The sequence below is a fragment of the Miscanthus floridulus genome, unplaced genomic scaffold, assembly GCF_019320115.1.
Source record: "Miscanthus floridulus cultivar M001 unplaced genomic scaffold, ASM1932011v1 fs_787_1_2, whole genome shotgun sequence".
Taxonomy (NCBI): Eukaryota; Viridiplantae; Streptophyta; class Magnoliopsida; order Poales; family Poaceae; genus Miscanthus; species Miscanthus floridulus.
In genome coordinates, this window is record NW_027097274.1 from 13,862 (window position 1) to 31,407 (window position 17,546).

Genomic DNA, 17,546 nt, shown 5'->3' on the forward strand with positions numbered 1-17,546 from the left:
GCACCGGAGGGAAATCCACGGCGAAGTCCATGTGATCCATGAGGTGGGACCAGAGGGAAACCCGTTGTCGCCACCCACGGTCCTTGCCAAGTTCAGCAACCAGGTGGCATGTATAGTCAAGGACAAGGTGGAGATCACTTGGGCAGAGTGGAACAATGTCCCGGTCGACTACAAGACACATATCTGGGGTGAGGTGACGAGGAGCTTCCATTATCCCAAGGACACCGATCTAGACAAGTGCAGGGAGTGGGTCATGCACGTGGCAGGAAGAGCCTTTAGAAACTTCAAGTCCATGCTGACCAGGTACTACCTAAAGCTAGGCAAGTCACCCTGTGTCAAATACACTATGGTGAAGGAACATCACTGGGAAGAGTTCTACAAACAAAGAACAATAGAAGAAGCAAAGGCAAAGAGCGCCAAGTTCAGCGCACTCACGAAGAAGAACCTGCACCCCCACCACTTGGGCATGACTGGGTTTGCTGGTAAGAGGCCCTAGTGGCGGGAGGAAGAAAGGGCTAGAGCTACCGCCGGGCTTCCCGATCCGTACGACGGTGTAGACTTGAGGGCTAAGGACTTCATTTATGCCCGCAAGCCGAAGAAGCTCAAGGAGGGCGCGAGCAAGTTCAATGAGCCGAAGTTCGAGGAGGTGGAGAGGGCTCTCATCCAGGCCGCTAAATCCAAGGACAGCTTCGAGGTTTGCAGGGGCCAGGACTTGCTGACCCTGGCGCTAGGAACCCCCAAGCACCGTGGCCGCGTCCGTGGCATGTCATCGAAGATGAGCTGGAACTCAGTGGAGTCATGGCAATCCGACACTGCCACATACCAGTCAAGGCAGAGGTACAAGGAGGGCATCTTTCAGAAGGGCTATGATCAAGGCGTGGCCGAAATGATCAGTCGGTCCATAAAAGAAGCCTTCACGAGCAATGACCCAGATATGGTGTCGATGAGGTCACAGATGCTTCGCCAGGCAGGCGTGGCCGTGCCACAAGTTCCACAAGGGCAGACACAAGGGCAGCCACTGCCGATGATCGAGGATCGCCCAAGGCACCCCGTCGACGACATCCAGCAACCCATGCGCGTCAACCTCAACATCCCGTTCGGCAGGGCGAAAAAGTTGACCGTGGGTGAGGGTTACATGCACCCCAAAGAAGATATCAAAGATTTCAACCAAGACCAGATCCCTGCCAACTATGCTGCCGTGATACTTACATGGTATGCGACCCAATACGAAGAATTTGAAATGGAATATCCAACTGCACAAGGGGTAACGATCCTTGGAGCTGCCATTGGTTCCGAAGTCCTGTGGAACAAGGACGACATAGAGATCATTCTCTCGACGCCGACTTCTACGCCGATGGCGACACCAGCATCACAACCATCCGTTGCCGGATCTTGTCCCCCCGATGATCCGGATCACGGCAACGGCGATGACGAAGGCAATGGCGGGGATGACAAGGGAAGGAAGTCACCCTGAGGCATAAGCCCTCACCCTCGTTCTCCTCCTCCAACAACAAGTCCACCTCCACCTCCCGATAGTCCGTCTAAGGGCACAAGCAAAGGACCGGGAGGCACGGAGGAACCGGGGGCAAAGACACCGCCTGCTGCCATTGCGAGCACAAGCCACTGTCCTCCACCACCAGCGAAGACTAAAGGCGACCAAGGGCATCTCACATACTTGAGTTCGAAAGGTATGGTAGCGGCAAGCACAATTTGCTAATAACTTTTCTTTGCCATAATATGGTACTAACATTTCTATCCCAGGCCGAGATCACCTTTCCATCTATTTCCTGAATCGGATGACTGCCCTGGCCATTACGAGCATGGGAAGTTCATGATAACCAAGGCCCAGCTCGTCGACGAGGAAAGGTGGGAGACAAGGAGGTTTCATCTCTGGTACATGGAAGCGGCAAAAGCTGGCCTACATGGTTTTCTAGTCAAGGTTGTGGCGGAGTACCTCCACTTGCCCGGCAACGATGTAGAACTCCCCGTGGACTTCCACGACATGTACAGACTACTATGGGAACAAGACCTTGACATCGCCCAAGTCACCTTGTTCTCTATGTAAGTGATGAATTGCGAGTTTCACATATCACCTGCCTTTGAATCGGTCAAGACTACTTATATATGCCACGATGGCTTGTCCTTGCAGGTTGATGGCCTATATATCCAAGGAACTAAAACTTGATGTTATCTATCTATCTCCAATGCATATTGCTCAAAGAGTCATCATTGGTTACCACCTAGATGACAATCATCCAACCATGAAAGACTTGACCAAGCGACAGAGAGAGGCGCACAGGAAGAAACTGATGGACAATGAGAAGTTGAACATTTCAAGGTACATACTAGGAGCAATGAAGAAGATCAGGAGAAATGGGTGTATCGTAGCTGCCTACCACTTTGGGTAAGTCGAAGACATGCCTGTAGAGATAAGTGGGTAGCTAGCTAGTATTATTATTTCTCATTGTAACCTGTATTTTGTTTCAATGGCGCAGCCAAGGCCTTGAGGGTCACTGGGTTGCATTTATCATCTACCCTCAGGATGGCAGGGCCTGCGTATTTGATTCGTTGAGAATGCCAAACTTAAAAGGGTACAAGGCCTTTGAAGATTGCCTCAGAGTGTAAGTGACTGAACTGTCTTCTCATATGTGTTCTAATGCCCTGCCTAATACTAGTACATTTCATATAGCGCTTATAAGGAGTACGTGAAGGATCCTGAATGCTATGATCGAAGAACAGAGAATTTTAAGACTAAGCATAAGAACCGCATCAAAATCAGACGCAACTTTCCGGTAAGTATTTGAAAGGTTTAATTGTGCGTTCTGTTCATAAGCGTTCTAATGCCTGTATTCTAATGCTTGTGTATCGATCATGCAGTGTGCCAAACAACCAGTAGGATCACAAACCTGTGGCTTCTACGTCTGTGAGTACCTGAGGGAGTGCAAGCAGTACAGCAGCAGTTGGAGGGTGCTCAAGAATGGATTGAACTGGTGGAGAGACGTGCAGAGCACCCAACACTCCTTCAAGCAGACAAAGGCGGACATATGTAAGTTTGTCTTAGACAAATGCGTGCTTGAAGGGAGCACGTTCTTCAATGAGAACAGCCAGCTAGCGATTTTACCGGAGTACGAGAGGCTGAGGAAATGGCCCAAGATGATGCGTCCGCAAGATTACTCCTTAGGGCATGTATAACGACTTTAATATGTAAATGTAATGAATTAACGATGACAAGAACGACTAAGTGAATGTATATATATGTATATTATCTCATGTGTAATGACTGCATACTTTTTAAGTTTAATCTGTGAAATCTGGATGTGATTTGAATTTGAATTTGAATTTGAATTTGAATTTAATTATATGGCTGCTGTATTTTTTTCAATTCAGGAAATAATTTACCGAGGCGGGCAAATAATAATGCCCGCCACGGCTAACGAACATAACCGCGGCAGGCTCTGTACCGTGTCCGCCGCGGTAAAATAATTTACCGCGGCGGGCGGTTCAACGTGACCGCCGTGGTAAAAGTATGTTTACCGCGGCGGGCACGTTACACCGCCCGCCGTGGTAAATCGGTTAACCGCGGCGGGCAAAGCCGCCCGCCGCGGTTAAGCCACGATTTACCGTGGCCTCTAGGCCATGGCGGACGGCTTTGCCCGCTGCGGAAAATCAAAAACACCCGCCTCCATTAAAGTTTGTGTAGTAGTGTAAGTTTAGGAATTTCTTCTCTGGCATATTTATTATACCCTTTATATTTGAGGAGAATCCAGATGGTACCTTGATGCTTGCTAGGCATTCAAACATGCTTTCCTTCTCTTCTTTGCTAAGAGTGTAGCTGGTAGGACTTAAGTAATGGCGTCCATCATCTGTCTTCTTTGGATATAGGTTGTCTTGTTCTTTCAAACATCGTAGGTCCTATCGTGCTTCAAGTCTGTCCTTAGGCTTCCCATACACACCCATGAAGCCAAGCAGGTTCACACAAAGATCCTTCGTCAGGTGCATCACGTCGATCGCGCTACAGACCTCTAGGACTTGCCAATAGGGTAGCTCCCAAAATATGGACTTCTTCTTCCACATGGGTGCGTGACTGTCGGCGTCATTCAGAACAGGTTCGCTGCCATGTGCCTTTCCAAATACTACTTTCACATCCTTGACCATATTGAGTACATCCTCACCAGTTCGGTTGCCCGGCTTGGACTGGTGGTATGCCTTACCTTTAAAATGCTTGCCTTTCTTTCTTAGGGGGTGATTCGCAGGAAGAAATCGACGATGGCCAAGGTACACGACCTTTCGATATTTTTTCAAGAATATACCTTTAATGTCATCGAAACAGTGCGTGCATGCATTATATCCCTTGTTTGATTGTCCTGAAAGATTACTTAAAGCAGGCCAATCATTGATTGTTACGAACAACAATGCTCGCAGGTCAAAGTGCTCCTGTTTGTGCTCATCCCACACACGTACACCTGGTTTGTTCCACAAAAGTAGAAGTTCTTCAACTAGTGGCCTCAGGTACACATCGATGTCGTTGCCAGGTTGCCTTGGACCTTGGATGAGCACTGGCATTATAATAAACTTACACTTCATGCATAACCAGGGAGGTAGGTTGTAGATACATAGAGTAACAGGCCAGATGCTATGACTACTGCTCTGCTCTCCGAAAGGATTCATACCATCGGTACTTAAAGCAAACCTTAAGTTTCTTGCATCATTTGCAAACTTCGGGAATTCTCTATTGATTGCTCTCCACTGGGACCCATCAGCAGAGTGTCTCAACATATTGTCTACCTTACGGTCTTCTTTGTGCCATCGTAATAACTTTGCATGGTCTTTGTTTCTGAACAGACGTTTCAAGCGTGGTATTATAGGAGCATACCACATAATCTTGGCAGGGATTTTCTTTGTGGGATGTTCGCCCTCAACATCACCAGGGTCATCTCGCCTGATCTTATACCGCGATGCATAACATACCGGGCATGCATCTAACTTCTCATACTCCTCGCCACGGTAGAGGATGCAGTCATTAGGACATGCATGTATCTTCTAGATTTCTAATCCCAAAGGGCAGCCTACCTATTTTGCTTCATACGTAGGGACGGGCACTTCATTATCCTTTGGAAGCATCTTCTTTTAGATTTTCAGTAACTCCCCAAATCCCTTGTCAGATACACCATTCTTTGCCTTCCATTATAGCAATTCCAGTGTGGTACCCAACTTTTTCTGACCCGCATCACAAGTTGGGTATAGCAATTTCTTGTGATCCTCTAGCATGCGCTCGAACTTGATCTTCTCCTTTTCACTTTTGCATTCTCTTTGTGCGTCACGAATGGCCTGACCAAGATCATCAGCGGGCTCATCTTCTGCCACTACCTCTTCTTCAGCTTCCCCCATTGCAGTATCATTGAAGGCACCATATTCAGCAATAATGTCATCATCGTCCCATTGTTCTTCTTTACCTTCTTCCATTACAACCCCGGTTTCTCCGTGCTTCGTCCAACAAATATAGTTTGGCATAAAACCTGACTTCAACAAGTGTGAATGAAGACTCCTTGAGCTAGTATATTCTTTCAAATTCTTACATATGACACATGGGCAGCACATGAAACCATCGCGTTTGTTTGCCTCGGCCATACGTAAGAAAGAATGCACACCCTCAATGAACTCTTGGGAGCAGCGATCAGCATTGCACATCCAATGCCGGCTCATCTGCATTACATGACATACATACCATATTAAAACCTAAAACATAATCAGTTAATTATACGACATGCATGCCACCACACAAGGTATTAATTTATGAAAGTCTCGCTACAATGTAGATAATCCCAACTACCACTAAAAAAACTAAAGCTAAAATGCACTTTAGCAGCATAAGGATTTAGCGACCAATCCCAACTAAAACAGACAGATCATGTGTTTGTTCAACATCTATGGGCTTCTTCCGCAGGATCACTGCCTCATCAGCCGCCGTAGTCGCCTGTGCAAGAGAGTTTTGCACGTGTTCAACATACTCTTCCTCTCAGTACCAGCCTGAACATCCAATGCCATCCATTAAAATTAAAACAAAAAATTAGAACTTTAATCACAATCATCATGAAAATAAGTATAAATTAACCATAATCATCAAATGCGACAAAATAACTCACATTGCGATCCGGACACTTGTAGAAGATATGGCCCTTATTGGGACACTCCTTCCTCACCCGATACTCCATCACAATCTTCTCCTCACACTTGCCGCATGCAATGAGAGGAAGGTCCGGCCTCAGTCGCTTTGGAACCCGATGAGAGGCCGAGGACCCAGAAAGAAGCAGTTGCCATCTACTCTCTATACTCATTTTTAATATAATATAAATTTCTCATTTTATAAACAAATAAAATTAAAAAACTCTAAAATTCTCTATATCTCCAAACCATGAAGTGTGCTATGCATCCTAGAATTGAAAACTCAATACTAGTTTTGAATAACTACTTTAACCTTCCTTCATCCAAATACGCAAACTTTAAAGTGATTTTGAGCTTAATTGGCTTACAAATAAAAAAATCTAACATAAAAAAAATCACATATATATCTAATCCACAAAATGAAATAAGCTACTGATGAAACATAAGAGTATAAAGTTAGTAACCTTCGGAACCAAAGAATCGATGGAGGAATGGAAGAAATCTTGTGATACACCGGTGATGAGGAAGAAGAGAGGCCGGCGATGAAGCAAGAACACTGAGTTCGAAATGGCTCTGGCTCGGGGAGGGACAAGGGCTATATAGGAGGAGACCTTTAGTCCCGGTTGGAGACAGAAACCGGGACTAAAGGTCCATTTCTAGTCCTAGACAGAGCCTCCAGCCGGGAGTAGACTTTTACTCCCGATTGGAGGGACCAACCGGGAGTAAAAGTTAACCTTTAGTCCTGGTTGGTAGCTCCAACCGGGACTAAAGGTCCCCTGCAGCAAAAGCCTGCCGCAGTAGCCGTTGGGCAGGGTCCTTTAGTCCAGGTTGGAGCTACAAACCGGGACTAAAGGTATCTCTAGTTCCGAGCGCGAAAAATACCAGGACTAAAGCTAAATTTCGAGGTGGGATCAAAGGTCGTTTCTCTACTAGTGGTCGTTGCCTCCGACACGCCGACGAGCCTCTATTCTCTCAAGAAGCAAGGAGATGTTGCACTGGAAGCATATGTTGCGAGTGTTTCAGATGTTTCATAGGTATGTTGCAAGCGTTTCATACGAAAGTTGTAAAAGTAGATCGAGAATGTTGCATATGTTGCAATGGTTGTACCCGTATGTTGCAAGCGTCTGTTTCCAATATTTCATATGTGTTTTTAGACGTATGTTGGAAGTGTATTTATCTGGATGTTGCATATGTTTCACACATATGTTGCAAGTGTTTTATCTGGATGTTGTGTATGGTTGTAATGGTTTTCAAGCATTTTTTAAGTATTTTTTGCAAGTGTTTCAGAAGCATGTTTCAAGTGTTTCATCTGTCTTTAGACCTATGTTGCAAGTGTTGCATCTAGATATTTCAAAAGTAGATCGAGTGTTGCACGTGTTATAATGTTGCCCGCCTGCTACATCTGCTAGAGGGGTCGCGAGGGGTCTGGCGGGGGCGCAAAAGTGAGGCCAGGTGAGGCGCAGATGCCACGTCGGGCTGGCACGGGGGTGGAGTACAGGCGCGGGAACGGTGCGCAGGCAAGGACGTTCGAATGCGTGCGCTAGCACTACTGACTAACAAACGAACTGCAGCAATTAACTTACTCCAATTAAGCGCACGCAGCAAGCCAGCATCTAACCTGGACGCAAGTGGTAAAGGTTATATGGATTACAGAGTATCTATATATGTGTGTGTATTGTGTTAATAAATAGAGGGAGCGTGCAAAGATTAGTAACTTTTCTTAGTTGTAGGTAAAGCATGAACATTTCTAATGTTTATGGCTCCTGAAATTTTAAAGCGTGTACGAGTCCCAACTTCATCGACTAGTTATAAACAATGGCTTCATGCTACTCTATAGGGAGGAAATTGCACCTGTGCAGAAAAAAGAGTTTCTCCCTCTACTTAAGAAAAGTCAAAACGGCTTACAATTTTGAATTTTTGATAGACTTTTAAATGGGAATTCTGTCGTGTCCCGGCCCAGGGCTACACCTACATCAAAGTGTAGATTTTTCCCATTTTTTTGATGCATACTATTCCAAAATTCTAAATCTAAAGGCTAGAAAAACGTGAAAAATGAATAACGTGAACACGCGGAATTACATTCTCTATACAAAATAAATGTGTGTCGGATATGATTGTAAATCTATATACCTACTATTAAAGAGGTAAAATTTCTCTCTACCCATTTTTTAGTCCGTCTTACCTAACTAACTCCGTGAACGTGGAAACTATCTTTGTTAGACTATCTACAGCTCTCCTATTTTAATGACATATTGGACACACATTCTCAAGGTAACCTAGATAGTTAGGAATCCTAATCCTAATCTAAATAGATCTCTCGATCCTAAGTAAGCTAAATAGGATCCTAACCCAAATAGAAAAACATATAAATAGAAATTAGGGAAAATCTTATCTTCTATACCTATTTATTTTCTGTCATATTTGATGTGTTCGTCCCCAACTCTGCCAAGTCCTAATCGGTTTTAAGTAGATGACAGTTTAAACTTGCACATGTGTACCAAGGTTCGGTATGTGTGATTTGAATCCTACAGAGCACTACTAGAAAACAGACCTTTCATCCCGCCTCTATTTTTACCTTTAGTCCCGGTATTTTTATGTTCGGGACTAAAGGGACTATTATTCCTGGTTGTATCCTCAAACAAGGATACAAAGTTTCTGCCCCAAGTGTGTGGCGACGGCAAGCAACAATTAGTCCCGGTTATAGTGCAGAGCCAGGACTAAAGGTTATCCTTTAGTCCCGGCTAGACCCTCCAACCGGGAATAAATCTTTACCCCCGGCTTGAGGATCCAGCCGGGACTAAAGGATGACCTTTAGTCCCGGCCCTGAGCTATAACCGGGATAAAATCTTTCTTGATAAAATAATATAGTCGCGCTGGACAAAAAAAAATGGGGTAGCCAGGCATTGAACCCACGACCTCATAGCCAAGGTCCAAACCGCAGCGCACTAGCTAGCCATCTGAACTAAGTCACTTTCTCGACAAGAAAACACCCAAACATTTATTTAATAAGAGAAAAGACCCTTTAATTGATTATATTCTTTTATTAACTATACTTTGAATTTTCTGGTCCATGTGCTTTCTAGTGCCTGATTGATCTCATAATTTTTATCAGGGTTTCAAATGCCCAGTGTGAAGCCACCACCAAGTTCGAGATTTTTCTGAATTGGTTTGGTAATTTTTTCACTTTAATTGAATTTCCACGCGACTTCACCGATTAATTATACGTTGAACTGAGTCCACCCTCGAAAAGATCCGAAATGGTGCCAAACTTTGCCAAATGGTCTCTTGTGCCCTAGGAAACAAATATTTGTGGAGGTTGATGCAAAATTATATTGTTTTGAATATGTAATTCGCCGTATTTCGTCTCACGCGACACAAAGAAAAATATAATAATAAAAATAATTATCAGAAAAACCTAAGATCTTGTGTGGGGCCATATTTTGGGTGTAAATGACAGCCAAAATAATTTTAAGCCATTTCGACATAGGCGGAGTCGACGTGCTTCACAGAGGTATATAGAACCTTTCGTCGAACCCTATCTATACACCTAGGTTCTCTGCGATTCTGAGGTCCATGTGCTTTCTAGTGCCGGATTGGGCTGAAACTTTTTCTCAAGACTTCAAATGCCTTATGTGTAGCCACCACCAAGTTTGAGATTTTTCTGAGGTGGTTTGGTACTTTTTTCACTTTAATTGAATTTTCACGCGAATTCACCGATTAATTATACATTGAACTGGGTCCACCCCCTAAATGATCTGGAATGGTGCCAAACTTTGCCAAATGGTCTATTGTGCCCTAGGAGACAAATATTTGTGGAGGTTGATACAAAATTATATTGTTTTCAATATGTAATTCACTGTATTTCGTCTCACGCGGCACAAAGAAAAATGTAATAATAAAAATAATTATCAGAAAAATCTAAGATCTTGTGTGGGGCCATATTTTGGGTGTAAATGACTGCCAAAAAAATTTCAAGTCATTTCGACATAGGCGGAGTCGACGTGCTTCACAGAGGTATATAGAACCTTTAGTCGAACCATATCTATACACCTAGGTTCTCTGGGACTCTGAAGTCCATTTGCTTTCCGGTGCCGGATTGGTCTCAAACTTTTTCTCAAGACTACAAATGCCCTGTGTGTAGCCACCACCACGTTTGAAATTTTTCTGAGGTGGTTTAGTACTTTTTTAACTTTAATTGAATTTCCGTCCGAACTCACCGATTAATTATACAATGATTAATGAAGAACCTAAAGATTTACATTACAATTACGTGAAAACTAATTTCCTGTCAAAAACCAATAAATTTAATAATTTCAATTAAAGTCTACATTTTTGCATTAACAAAAATAGTGAGTATTAGTTGCATTATGTTCAACATTTATAATAAAAAACACAATAGTTTAGGTCACATATTTTTTTTGTGCAGTAAATGAAAATAAAGTTTATTACTTTTTCTAAAAAAAATTATGCCTAGTATTGAATTTACTGCGCAAATAATAAGACTTAAACATTTAAATACAAAACATATATAAAATAAATTGATCTGCTTAAAAGTTAGCGGGAAATGAAAATGTAGCCCACCTTTAGTCCCGGCTCCTGCCACCAGCTGGGACTAAAGGTGGGCTGCATTTGGCGGCCTGCCAAAAAATCATTTAGTCCTGGCTCCTTCCAACCGCCAGGACTAAAGGTCCCCCTTTAGTCCCGGCTGGTGGCAGGAGCCGGGACTAAAGGTGCTTTAGTCTCAGGCGGTGGATGGAGCCGGGACTAAAGGTCCCTCTCCTATATACTGTCGCCTCCCTTCTCTCTTTCTCCTCATCGATCGTCTTCATCTTCAGCGCGTCCCCAGAGCTCTGTCACCGCCGATTCGCCTCTCCGGCCACCCCCGACGCTGCCTTCCTCACCGGAGGGCACCCTGAGGCTCACCCACCTCGTCGGAGTAGCCCCGTCGCCGCGCCCCTCACCGAGGAGCCCCCGGCCGCCCCCGACGCCGCGCGCACGCCACGCCACCTGCCAATTTCGCCTTCCCGACCACCCCTGACGCCGCCTTCCTCACAGGAGGGCACCCCGATGCCCGCCCACCTCGTCGGAGTAGCCCCTGACGCCACGCCCCTCAAGGAGGAGCCCCTGGCTGCCCCCGACGCTACGCGCGCGCCACGCCGCCGCCAATTTCGCTTTCTCGGGCCACCCCGGCCCGACTGCCGCACCTTCTTCCTCACCGGAGGGCATCCCGACGCCCACCCACACCTCGCCGGAGTAGCCCCGACGACGCCACGCCTGGCCAGGAGCCCCCGTGCCTCGATCCAGCGCCGTTGTCCACCACCGCCCATCGCCAACACTCCATTAATTCTAAACCGCTGGTATATATATATTATATTTATGAATTATATTGACTGAAATGTGTATTAATGTATATATGTATGAAATTATATATGTATGAAATGTGTATATATATATCAATTAATGTATATATGTATGAAATTATGTATGTATGAAATGTGTATATATATATCAATTAATGTATATATGTATGAAATTAATGTGTGTGTATATATATATCAATTAATGTATACATGTATAATTTTTCCTTAGGAAAAAAAATCAATTGTGTTATATTCTGATACCACGTGGAAAGCTGCTAAAGCAGGGAAAACTGTTGCACAACTCGGAGAACAAGAATTGCAATCAGTCCCTCCTCTAGTTATTGCTAATGAATATGATTCAAACATAGATATGCTGGATATGATGGAAATATCCTGCTGATAAAGAAGTGGATATGGCGGAACTTGCTAACTTTTATGCTATGAGAGGTATCGACCTTGGCGATTTCCTCTTCGAAAGTGCGCCGATAGCTGATGAATGGCAGAAATATGAGCATGGTAGGAGTCTATGGAATCCTAAGACCATCAATGAACTGGGTACACAATTGTTCAAGCTAAACACCTTGTACCTCGACGCGTGTCACCGGAAAGAGTTCTATATTTCTATCAGAATCAAAGACGACCATTGGTTCCATGACGATGACGTTATGTACATTGAGTTTGCTGAATTACACCAACTAGTCCACCGGAACTCTCTCGACAAGACTCTCATCAGCTGCTATTGTCTGTAAGTGATTCTTTCTACTAATTAATAATAAGTCGCTACGTATGTATATGTCTGTGTTTATTATCCTCACTCTATATATGATGCAGGTTTGAGATGGGAGAGTGCAAAAAGAGAAGGTGTACTGATATTGGTTTCATTGATCCACATATCGTATTCAAAAACCCTAAACCCCAACCAACATGGAAAGCAGAAACGAAGGCCAATATCAAGATGTTCTTAGAGAAGCAATATGACAAGAAATGTATACTCTTCCCCTACAACTTCAGGTAAGTGTTCATAATGTCGACGATCGTGTATCCATATATATATGTCCACTGTGCATGTTAGCTAATTAATGAGTGCTAATGGACATGACAGTGAACACTAGATATTGATGAAACTCGATCTGGAGAAAGGTCTTCTAGGCATCTGGGACTCGATGAGAAAAGAGCAAAAAGAGTTCCAAGAGATGATAGATATTATTCAGAGATAATTGCAGTCTCACTAGCAAAACTATTCCAGTCTCTCTGCATGTAAATTAATGGTCCAAATATTTTTTATGTTATTTGGTAGTTGTTGGGAAAAGGTCTGTCAGGAACACCATATGAAACGCAAAGTGCCACTGAAAGTAGTGCTATACAAAGTAAGTACTATATACCTATCTTAGTTCAATTTCCCTATTCTCGGATGATGACGAATCTTTTTCTCGTAAAGTGGGTTCTGCTGCAGCCCCAGGGGACCAATCTCTGTGGATACTATTTTTACGAGTTCATGAGAGTGTGCTCAAAAAGAACTAGTCTAGAGCAAAAAAGGGTAAGTGTACACACACACACACACACACACACACACACACATATATATATATATATATATATATATATATATATATATATATATATATATATATATATATATATATTCTTCATACATATATTTATATATATATATATATTCGTGATAGATACAATTTATTTATCATTATTCTTGATACATATATATATATACTAATATACTTTTTCTTTATCTCATATCTCAAATTGAAGACGTTAGTTAAAGGAAAAAACCCTGGACACACACCATCTCAAAAGCAATCCAAGAGACAATAGGTGGATTTCTGAATGATCAGTTCTTAACTCCCGGCGGCGAGTTTTACTATGACCCAAATATGTGATGATGAAAGCCAAATTTCATATTGATCCCAAAAACATGTGATGATGAAATGTACAATTAATGCAAACTTTACATGTGACGATGAAATATAATATTATGTTTTAGTTTACTTTTACTTGTGTTGCTTGTGTGCATTGATCGAGCGAAAACTTTACAGTACGCGCGCGTATACGTATATTACTTTGCAGCGAATAATGCGTATTTGAAAACCAAATTAAAACAAAAAAGAATCATCAATTGAAATAAGCAGGAAAAGAAAAAAAAAGGACCCTTTAGTCCCGGTTGATAATACCAACCGGGGATAAAGGGCCAGCTCAGGCGCTGGCGTGGCTACCTTTTTAGTCCCGATTGGTATCACCAACCGGGACTAAATGTCCACTTCTATTCCCGGCTACTAACCCTTTATTCCCTGAACTCTTATTCCCGGCTGCGTAACCGGGAATAAAGGAGGCTGGCAGCCGAGAATAGAAGCCCTTTTTTACTAGTGGAGGTGACCAATAGGAGTCGTGCATCAATCAAATCCAAAACGAAATCAGTTAGGACTCCTCAGGCATTGAAGTTGCCTCTATACAAAAGCATACGCTTCTTGTGTTACCGGTTGCCGCTACTACAGCAAGGCATAGCAAGGTGCGATAAGATTGGCTTTGGGTTTGCTCGCTGCCGGAGGTATGCTGTATGCATATCAGGAAAGTCCGTTTCGTATTGGCACAGCCGGTGGTATGTTGTACGCGCAGGAGTAGTTTAATTCCACCGCTCCTTTGTGCATATGGTGTATCATTTTTTTTTATACTGAACATGTTTGTTATGCATCATCTGGATAGGCATAGTATTTAGATCCAGAATTAAGATACATGGCACACAAAAAGGTGAATAACCGCTGGGTACGTTTTTTTTTAACACACAGATACATATGTTTGCTCCACTAATGTCATGGCCTGGTTGTTGGAGCCCGTTCGCATCGTGGCACGCATACAAGTGTGTGCCTTGCCTTCTACATTTTTAAACTCAAAATAGGTACATACAAATAGTGATCTTTTCAAATTAAGTCAATCTCCTGTTAATTTTCCACACATGATTAATATTTTATTGCACTAGCATTTATTGCCTTGGAATTTATTGATATAGCTCATTTTTATTGGCACCGGGTGCAACAAGTTATGTATCTCGTTGCAACGCACGGATATGATTGCTAGTTAAAAAAAAGTCTCGGATGTACATACACTACCTGCCGCATTGAATCATGATGCGGATGCATACCAACGTAGGCAACAGTGTAACACATGGAATATCATTGGAATGCATGGTCGCTTAGATTTGGTGCATAACTGCGATCGATCGGTGCAATCTTTCTCCTCTCTCGCCGGCCGGCCGGTATGAGCCGTCGGTGTCGCCGTCGACGCGCAGCCTAAATCCTACAGGAAGCTAGTTCTTGCCTCCAAACTGCGTAGGTTTGATCGGAATTCGTCTCGTCTAGTGAGTCGCCTCCTAGTCGCTCAACCGCTCGTATATAAAGAATTTTTTATTTTTTAGTCTTTTTTTTAAGTTTTTTTACAAATATGTCCTGGAAGTATGCTTTTAAAATCTGGACCCTTAACTCGACGTCATCGTTGGTGGCGCCGAGGTTACACATCTCGGCGCCAGAGGATTTGGCGCCTAGGTCAGGACCACGCTTGTGGCGTGGATGCTGACATGGCAGCCAGTTCGACGCCGTAGATCTTGGCGCCAAGCTTGACGCCGTAGATCTTGGCGCCGAGCTTGGAGCCAAAGATCCTGGCGTCGAGCCGGCCTTACAGGTGGGTCGTTTCCTTTCCCTCTTCCTTCTTTCCTTTTTCCTCTCTTCCTTTCTCTCCTACTCTCTCTCTCTCTCTCGCCCGACACCTCCCGCCGCTGGCGCCGCTCGTCCTCGCCGCCCCACGCCCCGACCACCATCGCCGCTCCCGACCGGCCGACCGGTTCTCCGCCTCGCCCCGCACAGGCCGGCGCGGCCGCGCCCCTGCTCCCCCATCCCTAGGCGCCGCATGCCGGCCGGCTGCCCCGGCTGCCTCGCCCTGCCCACCTCGCCGCGGCCGCTGCGCCCCGCCTCGTCCGCCGTCCCCGCCGTGGCCGCACGTTGCTGCACGTTGCTCGATGAGCGAAGTGAGCGATTCGATCGCCTACGCCCCGCAGAGTACCCCAAGGACCACCGGTCCGACTCTTCCCGGTCGTGCTCCGACGCCAGCCACGGCAGGGTGGCGCGCAGCCGCAGCTGCGGTGGGAGTGGAAGTGACAGCGGCATCGAGCCGGCGCCGGTGGCAACTTCGAGTTCTGCAAGGAGGAGAGGGAGGCCGTGCCCGCTACGACGGTGGCGGTGTTGGTAGTGGAACTGATGCGACAACCATAGCTTCGTTGAGATATGGTGACATGAATTTGCTACCAGAAAACTCCATAGCAACTTCCAGTTGTTTGGCTGAATCAGGAACCTTCAATTCTCTTGACAATGTTTGTGGTGTAAACCCATCACAAGGTGGAATGTTACCTTTTTTCGCCGAGCGTTGGTTTCAGCTCTCGGCAAATTATTTGTCGAGTGCCCGATAGAAAAACACTCGGCAAAGAGACGTTTGCCGACACTGTAGATGACGTGTGCTGTTTGCCGATTGTTACACTCGGCAAAGCCTTTGCCGAGTGTTTTATAGGCTTTGCTGAGTGTCTGTGGCACACGGCAAAGCCAGTTTCCGGTAGTGAACCTTCGTGAAGGTATGTGTTCCTACTTGTGCTTTATATTTCTTCAAAGCCATCAAAGGGCATGTGAAGTTGCCAAGTTAGTAACTGCAAGAGCACTTTGTTTTGTGGAGGTAAAAAGGTCCATTTTGGTGTGTTGTCGGGTTGATGGTTCACAAAGCAGTCAATTAAATCTTCAAGTTCTACGCTTGTCGAGCGATCTTCAAGTTCTTCAAGTTCGTAGCTGCATCACATCCTTTTGACGCCTTCTGTTCCCTTTTTGTTCCACCACTAGGTTTACAAATCAGGGTCCCTCCGGAGATCGCTGGACATCACCAGATTCAGCAGCTACTACGAGTTACGTAGCGAGCTCGAGCGGTTATTTGGTCTTGAAGACCAACTGGAGGACCCTGTAAGATCAGGCTGGCAGCTTGTATTCGTCGACCGGGAAAATGATATTCTTCTCGTCGGCGACGACCCGTGGCAGTACGTGCATGCAGAACTATCTTCCTTTTGCGTATACATATTTATCTGGTCGATCTGAATTTTCACTCAGCGTGATCATCGTTGGTCCCCATGTTTTTTCTAGGGAGTTTGTGAATAGCGTATGGTGCATAAAGATCCTCTCTCCACAAGATGTGCAGCAGATGGTCCGCGGCGGAGGCGACCTTCTGTCTACATCTGGAGCGAGGATGCTGCAGAGCAGTGTCTGCGATGACTATTCTGCAGTCCACGACATGCAGAACCTCACCAGCAGCATTGCACCTGTGGGCTGTGGTGCCTCTCGACTACTGAGACTGATATGAAGACCGCGGAATCTGAAGTTCTGAACCAAAACCAGCAATTCAGCACCGGAGGATTGCCATCTACAAGTCGTTTCAGTTTCTATGATCTTCTCTCAAGTCCTGTTGGTCAGAAATAACCTAGTCGTTAATATAGCTAGATGATCCATTGTATCATTATGGTAATGGACATGTTGTACGATAGCTACTGTAGCTATGTGATAGCCATAGCCTAAGCTCTAAATGGCAGGCAAGAATTGCTCTATGAAAGTATGAATGCAGGCACTCACTGTAGAGGTGACCTAGCCCTGTAGTTCTCTCTATTATCTTCGCATATCTAAAACAGATGGTTCCATGTGGCGCCTAAACTATTGAAACCTGTCACTGCTGCCTATGTTAATTTTTTTCAACTCAATTTGCGGTTGTTTGATCTTGCTGCATGCCATACAAGTCAAATTTTTTGTCCTGTTTGTAATTCAGTAGTCTGTACCCTGTAGGCTTTGACCTGTTAATCCGCGAGTTTCATGTCTACCAAACCATGATTTCTATGGAATCAGGGTATAGCATAGAAGAGGAACCCTTTTTAGGGGTTCCTAAGCTCCCTCTTAGCCCCATGTGCCATTAAGAATGCTGGAATCATCTAAACACTTG

At 44.6% G+C, this 17,546-nt stretch overlaps 2 long non-coding RNA genes across 2 annotated transcripts; both read left to right on the forward strand.

Annotated features, from left to right (window-relative positions):
* Positions 1-2,228: 2,228 nt before the first annotated feature.
* On the forward strand, positions 2,229-2,741 carry LOC136533117 (uncharacterized). Its single transcript, XR_010778401.1, has 3 exons — positions 2,229-2,404; positions 2,496-2,621; positions 2,690-2,741. It is a non-coding gene; the product is annotated as an uncharacterized lncRNA (long non-coding RNA).
* A 12,020-nt stretch (positions 2,742-14,761) lies between these two features.
* Positions 14,762-17,531, forward strand: LOC136533122 (uncharacterized). The gene is made up of 3 exons (XR_010778402.1): positions 14,762-14,889; positions 16,409-16,599; positions 16,703-17,531. It is a non-coding gene; the product is annotated as an uncharacterized lncRNA (long non-coding RNA).
* The last annotated feature ends 15 nt before the right edge of the window (positions 17,532-17,546 follow it).